At 43.6% G+C, this 12,315-nt stretch overlaps 1 protein-coding gene across 2 annotated transcripts in view; it reads right to left on the bottom strand.

Annotated features, from left to right (window-relative positions):
* TMEM243 (transmembrane protein 243) overlaps positions 1 to 7,492 on the bottom strand; it is a 39,175-nt gene extending 31,683 nt beyond the window's left edge. Inside the window, exon 1 of one of the 2 annotated variants that reach the window (XM_060778202.2) lies at positions 7,291 to 7,492. The gene's annotated coding sequence lies outside the window, so the exon portion shown is untranslated. Of the gene's footprint in view, positions 1 to 7,133; positions 7,253 to 7,290 lie in introns of those variants that run through there. The other variant, XM_060778203.2, reaches the window with a different exon arrangement.
* Positions 7,493 to 12,315: the final 4,823 nt, after the last annotated feature.

The following is a 12,315-nucleotide window of genomic DNA, read 5'->3' as shown; positions in this document are numbered from 1 at the left end:
CCAGAAGTTTCAATTGGGACCACAAAGGAATTTTTGGAGCTGAGATCTAAAGCAGTTATAGGACCAATGCTGGAGAACACCTCTGCTCTTAAGGCTTATCTTGCTCCCTCAACACTGGTCAACACACATTTTGGTGTCTCAAATGTTAGACCTATTTCTGGGTATGTCTGACCTGCTGATTCCAAAAATGGCACCAGTTTCCCCTATCAGCTCTAGTTTTTGAGATACAGAACATATGCCATCTATCAATCTTCACTGTGCTCTCCCATTTAAACCATGGTATTTTAATGTAGTTTGAATCAGTATATTTAATCATATATTGTATATATTAAACATTATAAGTGGACTATGGAAAAATTCTACCTACAGGCAGTCCCTGAGTTACAAACATCCAACTTATAAATGACTCATAGTTAAGAACGAGGGTGAGACAAAAGGAAGTGAGAGAAATCTATCCCTTGGAAGGGAAACTCACTCCTGAAAGAGTTATCATGGGAAAAGGTATCTCCACTAAAGATTTATCACCAATCATTGTTTCTACAAAAAGCCAAATTTTTCAAAATCCGATTATTACAGGGACAGAAAGTGAAATGAGACCTTCTGATCTGGGACACAGACAGTAAAACAAACACTACATTAACCCTTCCCTGTGCTATCCAAGGCTTAAACACACATATACATATACATATATTTGGATGGAGTTACACTTAAAAATGTACCTGTTCCGACTTACATACAAATTCAGCTTAAATATGTATCTCATAAGGGGTTAGTTTAACCTCCTTTGTGAATGACTGTGCCGCAAAATAATACAGGTCTAAAAAGTGTGTCACTGACATGTAATGTTTAGACAGCTCTGCCCTCTCTTCAGAAAACTACAACTCAAGAGGTCCTCTCGAAAAGGAGTGTTCAACTAGACTAAATCTTTAAGGTGGCTATCGACTATCAGAGTCTCCCTTGTGATGGTTGATATAAGATTGAAAGATGAACTGGGAAGAGCTGGAAATCAAGCCCACGGAGCCTTCCAAACTGTGTCATGACACATTAAGTGTGTCCACTACAGGGCGTAGGCATGTAATGCGAACGTAATACTGAAAATCTATGTTATTGTCTCAACAATAATATATTTTAAATATATAAATTAAACCTTTTCACAACAGCAATGGTGTCCAAATATATGTATTTCATATTGACAATTTGCACCTGTGCATGTATCTCTTATAAAGGGTTGATTTAACCTCCTGTTTGCCAGTAAAATTACAGTCATGAGATAGTGTATGTCTAAAAAGTGTGTCAGAAGGACACTTCCTTTTCGGAAGTAATTCCTCCACTAGCAAGGCTAAAGCTCCTTCCACACAGCTGAATAAAATCCCACATTTTTTTGTTTTGAACTGGGATATATGGCAGTGTGGACTCAGATAACCCAGGGCCCTTCCACAAAGCAGAAAATCCCACAATATCTGCTTTGAACCGGGTTATCTGAGTCCACACTCAGATAATGTAGGATTTTCTGCCTTGATATTCTGGCATATAGGGCTGTGTGGAAGGGCCCCCAAGTTTACAACAGATATTGTGGATTATTCTGCCTTGATATTCTGGTTACATGGCTGTATGGAAAGACCCTAAGAAAGAGACTCTGCTGGGTTTTTTGTCTTTTCTTTTGCAGGACAATTTTAAGCATTGAAAACCCTCACTCTCTAACTACTATTTGAAGTGGTCCAATCCATTCTATCTGCAAGGATCATACTTTTCTTTTTCTTGGTGTCTTGGTTTTGAAGCCTGTTCTTGGGGACATTTGAAGCACTGATTCTGAGCATTGTCCTGAATAGACTGCATCAGCTCTTGTTTCTTCGATACAGTGTGTTAAATGACTGGAAAGTTTGTATAGTAAATCTGTGCTTTTGGTATGAAATACAGGCAGTTTTCAAGTTACCAATAAGATACATTCTGTAGGTTTTTTCTTACGTTGAATTTGTTTGCAAATCGGAACAGGTACATTTTTAAAGTGTGTGTGTAGCTTCGGATAGCATAGGGAAGGGTTAACACACATGGCGTTTCTTTTGCTGCCTGTGTCCCTGTTCAAAATATTTCACCTTGCCTTCGGTCCTTGTTATTATTGGATTTTGAAAAATTGGGCTTGTTGTGGAAACAAGGATTGGAGAGAAAGCTTCAATAGAGACTCTTTTCCCCATGATAACTCTTCAAGGATTGAATTTCCCTTCCTAGGGGTACAGAATCAGAATAAGAGTTGGAAGAGACCTCATGGGCCATCCAGTCCAACCCCCTGCCAAGAAGCAGGAATATTGCATTCAAAGCACCCCTGACAGATGGCCATCCAGCCTCTGTTTAAAAGCTTCCAAAGAAGGAGCCTCCACCACACTCCGGGGCAGAGAGTTCCACTGCTGAACAGCTCTCACAGTCAGGAAGTCCTTCCTCATGTTTACATGGAATCTCCTTTCTTGCAGTTTGAAGCCATTGCTCCACATCCTAGTCTCCAAGGAAGCAGAAAACAAGCTTGCTCCCTCCTCCCTATGACTTCCTCTCACATATTTATAGATTGGCTATCATGCCTCCTCTCAGCCTTCTCTTCTTCAGACTAAACATGCCCAGCTCTTTAAACCGCTCCTCATAGGGCTTGTTCTCCAGACCCTTGATCATTTTAGTCGCCCTCCAAGAATCAAAGAATCATAGAATCAAAGGGTTGGAAGAGACCTCATGGGCCATCCAGTCCAACCCCCTGCCAAGAAGCAGGAATATTGCATTCAAATCACCCCTGACAGATGGCCACCCAGCCTCTGTTTAAAAGCTTCCAAAGAAGGAGCCTCCACCACACTCCGGGGCAGAGAGTTCCACTGCTGAACGGCTCTCACAGTCAGGAAGTTCTTCCTCATGTTCAGATGCAAACTCCTCTCTTGTAGTTTGAAGCCATTGTTCCATTGCATCCTATTCTCCAAGGATGCAGAAAACAAGCTTCTGGACACATTCCAGCTTGTCAATATCACTCTTCAATTGTGGTGCCCAGAATTGGACACAATATTCCAGGTTTGGATAGATGTCTCTCACTTCCTATTGTCTCACCCTCCTTCTTAACTCTGGTGTAAATTGGATGTATATTTGGCACCATTCCATTATCTGAGCAGAGGCCAAAAGGGGGCACTAGTGACTAGACAGAGAAGGATAGCCCATTTTATCAATGGGGGAAGCTGAAGGAGGGAACCCATTTTCCCAGTTTTTCTGGTTATTCCCCCTCTCCTTTCCCATTTCATAACCACACTGGCAACATGGGTGGGGGGAATAACAGGAAAACAGGAGGAAATGGTTTGACTCCTTCAACCACCCTCCCCCCATAAAGTGGAGCATCCTTCTCTCTACTGCCTCCTAGTGGCCTCTGTCCAGATAATGGAACAGTACCCTAGATTTTTCCATAGGATCCTTTCAATGTTTATATATTATATTATATTTCTCTCACTTCCTGTTGTTTCACCCCTATTCTTAGCTATGAGTTGCTTGTAAGTCAGATGTTTATGACTCAAGGCCCTTCCACACACTTGTATGGAATCCCACATTTTCTGCTTAGAACTGGATACGGCAGTGTGGAGTCAGATAACCCAATTCAAAGCAGATATTGCGGGATTTTCTACCTTGATATTCTGGGTTATATGGCTGTGTGAAAGTGCCCCTGGAGACCGCCTGTCCATACCTATAATATAATAACAAAATGCCCAAAGTAGCAATATATTTCATTTTACTTTTTTAAAATATGTGATTTAAAGTTTAGTTCACATGGAGTCATTAGGTTTGCACAGCACCACCACACACTGCAGCTAACGCACTAAGGTGTCACAACCCACGGTTTGGAAAGATTTCATCTAGAAGGGCTTGAAATGTGGCTGTATCTTCTAAGGCAAACTTTGGTTTTGGGATTTGGGCCCTTCCACACAGCCCTATATCCCAGAATATCAAGGCAGTAAGTCCCACATTATGTGAGTGTGGGCTCTGACAACCCAGTTCAAAGCAGATATTGTGGGATTTTCCGCCTTGATATTCTGGGATTTAGGGCTGTGTGGAAGGTCCCTGTGTGGAAGGTCCCTGGGTTATATGGCTGTGTGGACTCAGATAGCCCAGGGCCCTCCCATGCAGCCAGATAACTCAGAATATCAAGGCGGAAAATCCCACAATATCTGCTTTGAACTGGGTTACCCAAGTCCACACTGCCATATATTCCAGTTCAAAGCAGAAAATGTGGGATTTTTTTCAGCTGTGTGGAAGGGGCCTGAGATTCCCACAATTCCAAACAGTTGGTAAGCTGGGTTGTTGTAGGTTTTTTCGGGCTATATGGCCATGGTCTAGAGGCATTCTCTCCTGGTAAACTGGCTGGGATTTCTGAGAGGTGATGTCCAAAACACATGCCTATTATTATTATTATTATTATTATTATTATTATTATTAGAAACACAACAAGATGAGTCCACAGCAGTCAAATTCACTCTGTTGGCTGTTGTATTGGATCACAGGTTGGACACTTCCCAAGGAGCTCCCAGTGGCGCAGTGGGTTAAACCCCTGTGCCAGCAGGACTGAAGACAGGTCGCAGGTTCAAATCCGGGGAGAGTGCCTTGCCTGGCCCGCTTTGGGCATTCCTGAAGACCCCGGCGTGTGCACCAAAACTCACCTATTCTCCTGACTTTCTCCTCAGCCATTGGGACCAAGAGAGAGAGAGAGGTGGAGATGCCCACCTTTCCTGAAGGTAGGCGCAAAAAGAAAGGAGGGAGCGGAGGTGGGAGATACCTCCAGCCGGAGGGGCTCCCTTTCTCTTTCTCTCTCTCTCTCTCTCTTGGTCACAATGGCTGAAGAGAAAGTCAGGAGAAGAGGCAACTTTTGGTGCACATGCTGGGGTCTTCAGACACGTCTCTGGACCCAAAGCGGGCCAGGCGCGGCGGCTACGCCCCTTGGCCCACCCGCGGATTGGGGAGAGGAGAGGAGGCGGGTGGAGCGCCGGGGGATCGGGAAAGGGAGCTGGTCATGGGGAAGGGATTGAACGCGGAGAACGATTGAGCGCTGGCTCTGCTCGCGCACCCAGTGGCCGGGTGGAGCAGGAATGAGAGGGGCTAGGCGAGGCTCAAGGCCCCTTTGGGGAAGAGGCTCGCCCGGCAGCGAGGCAAGAAAGCCGAGGCTCCCCCCGGACTGCTAGGGCTGTTGTGAGCTGAGGGGGCACTCCTCAAGTGGCGGTTCAGGGGCATTTACAGTGGCGCCTCTGAGCCCCTGGCAAAAAAAAAGTGTTCTGCGACCACTTACTTCGCATAATGGACGAGCCACCCCTGACAACAACAACAATCCTATCTCATCAGCCAAAAACAGGCCCACACTTCCCATTGAAATACTAATAAATTTATATTTGTTATTGTTCTTCATTTTCATTATTGTATTGTTTTTAAGTGGTTTTTGCACTACAAATAAGATATGTGCAGTGTGCATTGGAATTCATTCATGGTTTTTTTCCAATTGTAATCGGCCCTCCAACAGTTTGCGGGATTGTGACCTGGCCCTCTGTTTAAAAAGTTTGTGGACCCCTGCTCTAGAACATGGCCATATAGCCCGAAAAAACACACAACAGTCCATTATTATTCGTAGTAGTAGCTGTAATTAGCTGGACTGACCTTGTGGTGACGGCTGACAGGGAGCACTGGTGTGGGCTGGTCCATGAGGTCACGAAGAGTCGGAGACGACTGAACGAATGAACAACAACAAGCTGTAATTATACCCACCTTTCTCCCTGCATTTTAAAAGTCCACAAAGTTTTAAAAGTGCAATGCAATAGTTATGAAACAATAAAATAGTAACAGCGTGGCAAAAAACAGAATTAAAATACAACTTATACACTAAAACAGTGATTCTCAACCTTCCTAATGCCAAGACCCCTTAGTACAGTTCCTTACGTTGTGCTGACCCCCAACCATAATATTTTCATTGCTACTTTGTAACTGTAATTTTGCTACTGTTATGAATTGTAATGTAAATATCTGATATGCAGGATGTACACTATTTTCAAATCCCAAATACCCAATATGCCCAAATTTGAATACTGATGGGGTTGGGGCGGATTAATTTTTGTCATTGTAGTTGCTGGGATTTATAGTCAACCTCCACCAACGATGGAATTGAACCAAATTGGCACACAGAATTCCCATGACAGACAGAAAATATTGGAAAGGTTTGGACCTTGAGTTTTGGAGTTGTAGTTCACCTACATCCAGAAAGCATTGTGGACTCAAACAATCTGGACCAAACTTGACATGAATACTCCATATGCCCAAATGTGGACATTGGTGGAGTTTGGGGAAAATAGACCTTGACATTTGGGAGTTGTAGATACTGGGATTTATAGTTCATGTACAATCAAGGAGCGTTCTGAACCCCACCAATGATAGAATTGGGCCAAACTTCCCACACAGAACCTCCATGACCAACAGAAAATACCGTGTTTTCTGATGGTCTTTGGCGACCCCTCTGACACGCCTTCGTGACCCCTTCAGGGGTCCCGACCCCCAGGTTGAGAAACACTGCTCTAGAACATGGCCATATAGCCCGAAAAAACCTACAACAGCCCATTATTATTATTAGTAGTAGCTGTAATTATACCCGCCTTTCTCGCTGCATTTTAAGTCCACAAAGTTTTAAAAGTGCAATACAATAGTTACGAAACAATAAAATAGTAACAGCGTGGCAAAAAAACAGAATTAAAATACAACTTAGACACTAAAACATTGTAAAACTCATACCACCCCAGCCAACCTCCCCAAAGCCTTCCCCTTCTGCTCTAAGGCTTTTAACAGTTAATTTTTGAATAATCCTATTAATATTCCACTTGATTACAATGTTTGCACATTTCCTTGAGGTGTTCAATTGCCTTGGCTTTACTGTGTGTGAGAGAGAGGAAATGAGGGATACAAATTGAGAAGAAATCTACTTTGTTCGACTTTGGGGATTTCTTGGGAGGAAAGGGAGAGAGATTTTCCTACAGACTTCCTCCTCTTTGGGAAGCCAGCCTAGGAAACCTCTTCTCTGTCCAGTAAAGGAAGCAGAGCAGGTCCCTCCTTCCCAGACTTGGACCCCAGAGGGAAATTCAGACCCAGACCTCCTTCCTCCACGCTCCCAGCCAGGCATCCTTCCTCTCTGGTTGTCCTCCTCCTCCTCCCCCCTCCCTTCCGGAAGCACGCGCCTGCGGAGCGATTGTACGCAGCGTTCCCAAACAGAAGGTTGCCGCGGCCAAAGTTCCCACCGCCGCCTCTCACCTTTTGTCACCGAGGGGAGGGGGGGGGGCGCGAGACCCGGCTTCCTTCTCCCGCCTTAATCCCCGTCTCGCGCTCAGGCCGCGCCGCAAACTCCCCCTTCGCTGCTTTCTGCGCGAGGCCTCCCTTCCCCTCAGAGCTGATTGGCCTTGTTTGTCCAATCAGGCGTCAGAGAATACCTGCACCTTGCTGCAAATCTGTGTTTTGATTTCCACGGGCGGGGAAAGGGGAGGGGAAGGGGGAGGCCCTTGGCTTCTCTCCCTCCCTCTCCCTCTTTATTCAAATACTAAGCTTAAATGATGTGAGGTATAGTAAATAGAAGACATTAAGAAAGAGTTGTTGTAGGGTTGTTGTAGGTTTTTTCGGGCTATATGGTCATGTTCTAGAGGCATTCTCTCCTGACGTTTCGCCTCCATCTATGGCAAGCATCCTCAGAGGTTGTAAGGTCTGTTGGAACTAGGCAAAAGGGTTTATATATCTGTGGAATGACCAAGGTGGGACAAAGAACTCTTGTCTGTTGTTCTAGAGGCATTCTCTCCTGATGTTTCGCCTGCATCTATGGCAAGCATCCTCAGAGGTAGTGAGGTCTGTTGGAACTAGGAAAGAGCTGCAAGACTGAGAAGAAGCCACAAGAGTCAAGACAAAGATCCACCCAGAGGAAAAGTGTTCTTGCCATCAAGGGAACTACTGACCGCATAGGGAAGCTGATGAGGAAACACAACATACAAACTATCTACAGACCCACCAAGAAAATCCAACAAATGCTACGTTCAGCAAAGGACAAGAGGGATCCTCTCACTTCTGCAGGAGTCTACTGTGTACCATGCAGCTGTGGACAAGTCTACATAGGGACCACCAAACGCAGCATTGCCCAAACACGAATCAAGGAACATGAAAGGCACTGCAGACTACTTCAACCAGAGAAGTCAGCCATAGCAGAGCACCTGATGAACCAACTTGGACACAGCATATTATTTGAGAACACAGAAATGCTGGACCACACCAACAGCCGCCATGTCAGACTACACAGAGAAGTCACTGAAATACACAAGCATGAGGACAATTTCAATAGAAAGGAGGAAACCATGAAAATGAACAAAATCTGGCTACCAGTATATATCTGTGGAATGAGCAGGGTGGGACAAAGAACTCTTGTCTGTTGGAGCTAGGTGTGAATGTTTCAACTGACTACCTTGATTACTTCACTTCACTTTATTTCTTAATTAGTCGCTCTCCACCAAGGTGCTCCGAGCAACTTACAATCTAAAATAGCATTTACACAATATAAAACATTCAACATAAAAACATTCAACAGTGACTATTTGGCAAATTAGATCTGATTTGATGGCCTGGCAGTGCCTGGGGCAATCTTTTGTTGAGAGGTTTTTTGTTTTTGTTTTTATTCTGTCAGGGGCAACCAAACAGTTTTATTACATTTTTTAGCAAAAACAAACAAACAGACAAAACACAAAGTTTGCAAGCTTTGTAGTTGATTAAATGTCCTTTGACCAGTATCTGGCCACTTGGAGTGCCTCTGGTGTTGCCGCAAGAAGGTCCTCCATTGCGCATGTAGCAGGGCTCAGGTTGCATTGCAGCAGGTGGTCAGTGGTTTGCTCTTCTCCACACTCGCATGTCATGGATTCAGCTTTGTTGTGGATACCACTTTGTAGCCACATTTCTTAAGATTGGCTCTGCATCTCGTGGTGCCAATGAGAGAAGCCTCCTCACAGGATTGCAAGACATCCAGGCGTCCCCTGGGCAACATCTTCGTAGACAGCTGATTCTCTCACTCCAGAAGCAATTTGCAGCATGTTTGTTAGAGACCCTAAATTGGGTCTTCTTAGGTCCACGCAGTCACGGGAACACGTAAGGAAGGAGACTGTCCCAAAAGAGATCAAAAAACAAGGTTTATTTTAATTTCTTCATGAAGAAGACGGACAGCCTGGTAGCATGCGCAGATGTTACCCTTCAAGTGACTGCCGTCCCATCTTGGCTTTTGACCACCAAATATATAACCTCAAGTAAACAAGAACAATTTTTTTTGTCATGGAAAGTACTCTCTTTCCAGCCCCTCTCCCTTGACCTTTTGATGGAAAGTACCTTCTTGTACATGCAGACTCTGCACTTTACTACAACCTTTGAAGTTAACCACAGCACATCCTGTGTAAAAAAGTACCTTCTTGTACCTCTACATGTCACATTTTCTTCCGTATTGCACTTTTTCTACAGAGAAAGGGTATACTTCTATTTTGTTGTTAATTTCATTCAAAGCCCCTTACTTAGTATTTGCAAATTTCGCTCAAAGACCCTTTCAATATGAATATGTGCCCATCGATCTGATCTTATGAATATTTACTGAGAAGGATATCTCCTTGGATTCAATGGTCCTCACTCCACCATGTGCATTGTTCCCCAGATGTACTTTTTATTCATTCGTGGAATATTCTATGAGATATTAATTGAAAAACTATAGCAAAATGTGCTGCTGGATATCCCACAAAAACAAAGTTTTTGCAGTTTAATTAAATTTCCCCATGTTTTTATGATAGACCCAATTAGGAAATTACCCAGGAACAAAAATTGTGTTACATAGTGTTATTTGGGAGAGCAATATCTCCAATCCTCCCCATATTTACTATTCGGTGTCTGTACTCTAGTTGGATTTAGGCCATACCAAACGTTTCCAAATGCACTCTCTTTCTTTCTGAAAGATGGCATACTATGTCTCCTTTGTGTAGAAAAAAAGGTGGTATAAATAAAAAGAAGAAGTCGTCAATTGGTGGAATAGTTTTCTTTGTTTCTCCATGATATTGAGACATTGATGTTTGCCTGATATGCAAGAGGTGATGACGATATGCTTGGGCCTTTCGTCAGTACATACCTGGTATAAGGGACTTGGCACATCAGAGTGTTGCCTCTTGAACAACTCTCAGAAGTAAAGTCATTCTTTCAGATCAAGCCACTTGAGTTATACATGGTGCTTGCTCCAATCCGAAGTACAATTGAAAGAAAGTTCTTAGCATCAATCTTCAATTTCTCAAGTATATTTTCCCACACACAGAGAGAACATTGTTCAGTTCAATTTTTTTTTCACTTTCCCCCAGATCTAATGGAACTCCTTCCACAAAAAACAAGTGGGCAAAGAAAGGTACAACTTCACTGGAAGTGAAATCAGACACTCTCTGCAACTTATCATATGAAGCACCATCATGTTGCACTAGCCTTCAGCAACATCCCCATGAGGGTTTCTCAAGATAGTATGAAGTATGCATTGAGTATTTTTCACTTGAACATGCCAAGGGGAGTAGCTGTATTACTCAATCTGTGAGAAATGGTTTATATGTTCTGTAAAGGCTGAAAACCTAAAGAAAATACATACTGGAACAGGTTTGTATGTTTTATAGTGGCGTCACTAGGGTTCACGTCCCTTGGTGCAGCAATTCATGGTGTCACCCCCATGGGCCCCCTTTTTTGCCAAACTCTACCACAATTGAAGAGAGATATTGACAAGCTGGAATGTGTCCCAAGGAGGGCAACTCAAATGATCAAGGGTCTGGAGAACAAGCCCTATGAGGAGCAGCTTAAAGAGATGGCCTGTTTAGCCTGAAGAAGAGAAGGCTGAGAGGAGAAATGATAGCCATGTATAAATATGTGAAAGGAAGTCACAGGGAGGAGGGAGCAGGCTTGTTTTCTGCTACCCTGGAGACTAGGACGTGGTACAATGACTTCAAACTACAAGAAAGTGAAAGGGTCTTTGAGCGAAATTTGCAAATACTAAGTAAGGGGCTTTGAATGAAATTAACAACAAAAGAGAAATATATTTCTCTTTTGTTTTTCTCTGTAGAAAAAGAGCAATACGGAAGAAAATGTTTTTAAGAAACAAGATGTGACATGTAGAGGTACAAGAAGGTACTTTCTTACACAGGATGTATTATGGTTAACTTCAAGGGTTGTGGTAAAGTGCAGAGTCTGCATGTACAAGAGGGTACCTTCCATCAAAAGGTCAAGGGAGAGGGGCTGGAAAGAGAGTACTTTCCATGAAAAAAATGTTTTCTTTTGTTAAAGGTTAAAATTGTTGATGTCAGTGGTACTTCCCCTCTGTGTTGTTTGCACTGGGGTATAAAGATATGCAGATTTCAAGAGAAGGGACGGCAGTCACTTGAAGGATAGCATCTGCATATGCTGTCAGGCTGTCCGTCTTCTTCATGAAGAAACTAAAATAAAACCTTGTTTTTTGATCTTTTTGGGGGGCTGTCTCCTTCCTTTCGTGCTCCCGTGATGGACCTAAGAAGACCCAATTTAGGGTCTCTAACAAAAGGAGATTCCATCTGAACATGAGGAAGAACTTCCTGACTGTGAGAGCCATTCAGCAGTGGAACTCTCTGCCCCGGAGTGTGGTGGAGGCTCCTTATTTGGAAGGTTTTAAGCAGAGGCTAGATGGCCATCTGTCGGGGGTGCTTTGAATGCAATTTTCCTGCTTCTTGACAGGGGGACTGGATGGCCCATGAGGTCTCTTCCAACTCTCTGAGTCTGAATTGTAGCAAACAGGTTTACCCCAAATGCACATATTTATCGCAAAAAGCACTGTTATTTGTGGGTAATAATGGCAGGTAATGTGTGCTGGACCCCCCTACAGATGTCACTGACTAGATAGATAGATAAATAAATAGATAGTTAGAGGTTTGAGGAAGGGCAACTTCTTCCTTTGATGTCCCCTACAGGATATTTCTTCCTGTTAGCAGTAGGCTTGTGCATTTGGGGTAAACCTTGACCTTTCGTGTTCTGGCTTTCGGTGGGGGATCCAATCCATTTTTTGGGAGACTCCCAAAAATCAGGAGAGCAGATATCTGGTTTTGCTCTGGGGTGCCAAAAGATCCGTTTTCTCTCAGCCCATTTGGGGGAGGGGGGCATCCCAGGCTTCCCTTCCCCTTATTTTAGGCATTTAAGCTGTTTTACTCTAGAGGAGAGGCACTCAGCTGCAGACAGGCACACACTTTAAGTAGGCTTCTTACCTGTTTCAACTTTAGA

Source organism: Anolis sagrei, chromosome 5 (assembly GCF_037176765.1).
Source record: "Anolis sagrei isolate rAnoSag1 chromosome 5, rAnoSag1.mat, whole genome shotgun sequence".
In the NCBI taxonomy this organism is placed as follows: Eukaryota; Metazoa; Chordata; class Lepidosauria; order Squamata; family Dactyloidae; genus Anolis; species Anolis sagrei.
The sequence above is the reverse complement of the archived record's forward strand: the minus strand, read 5'-3'. Positions and strand labels throughout refer to the sequence as shown.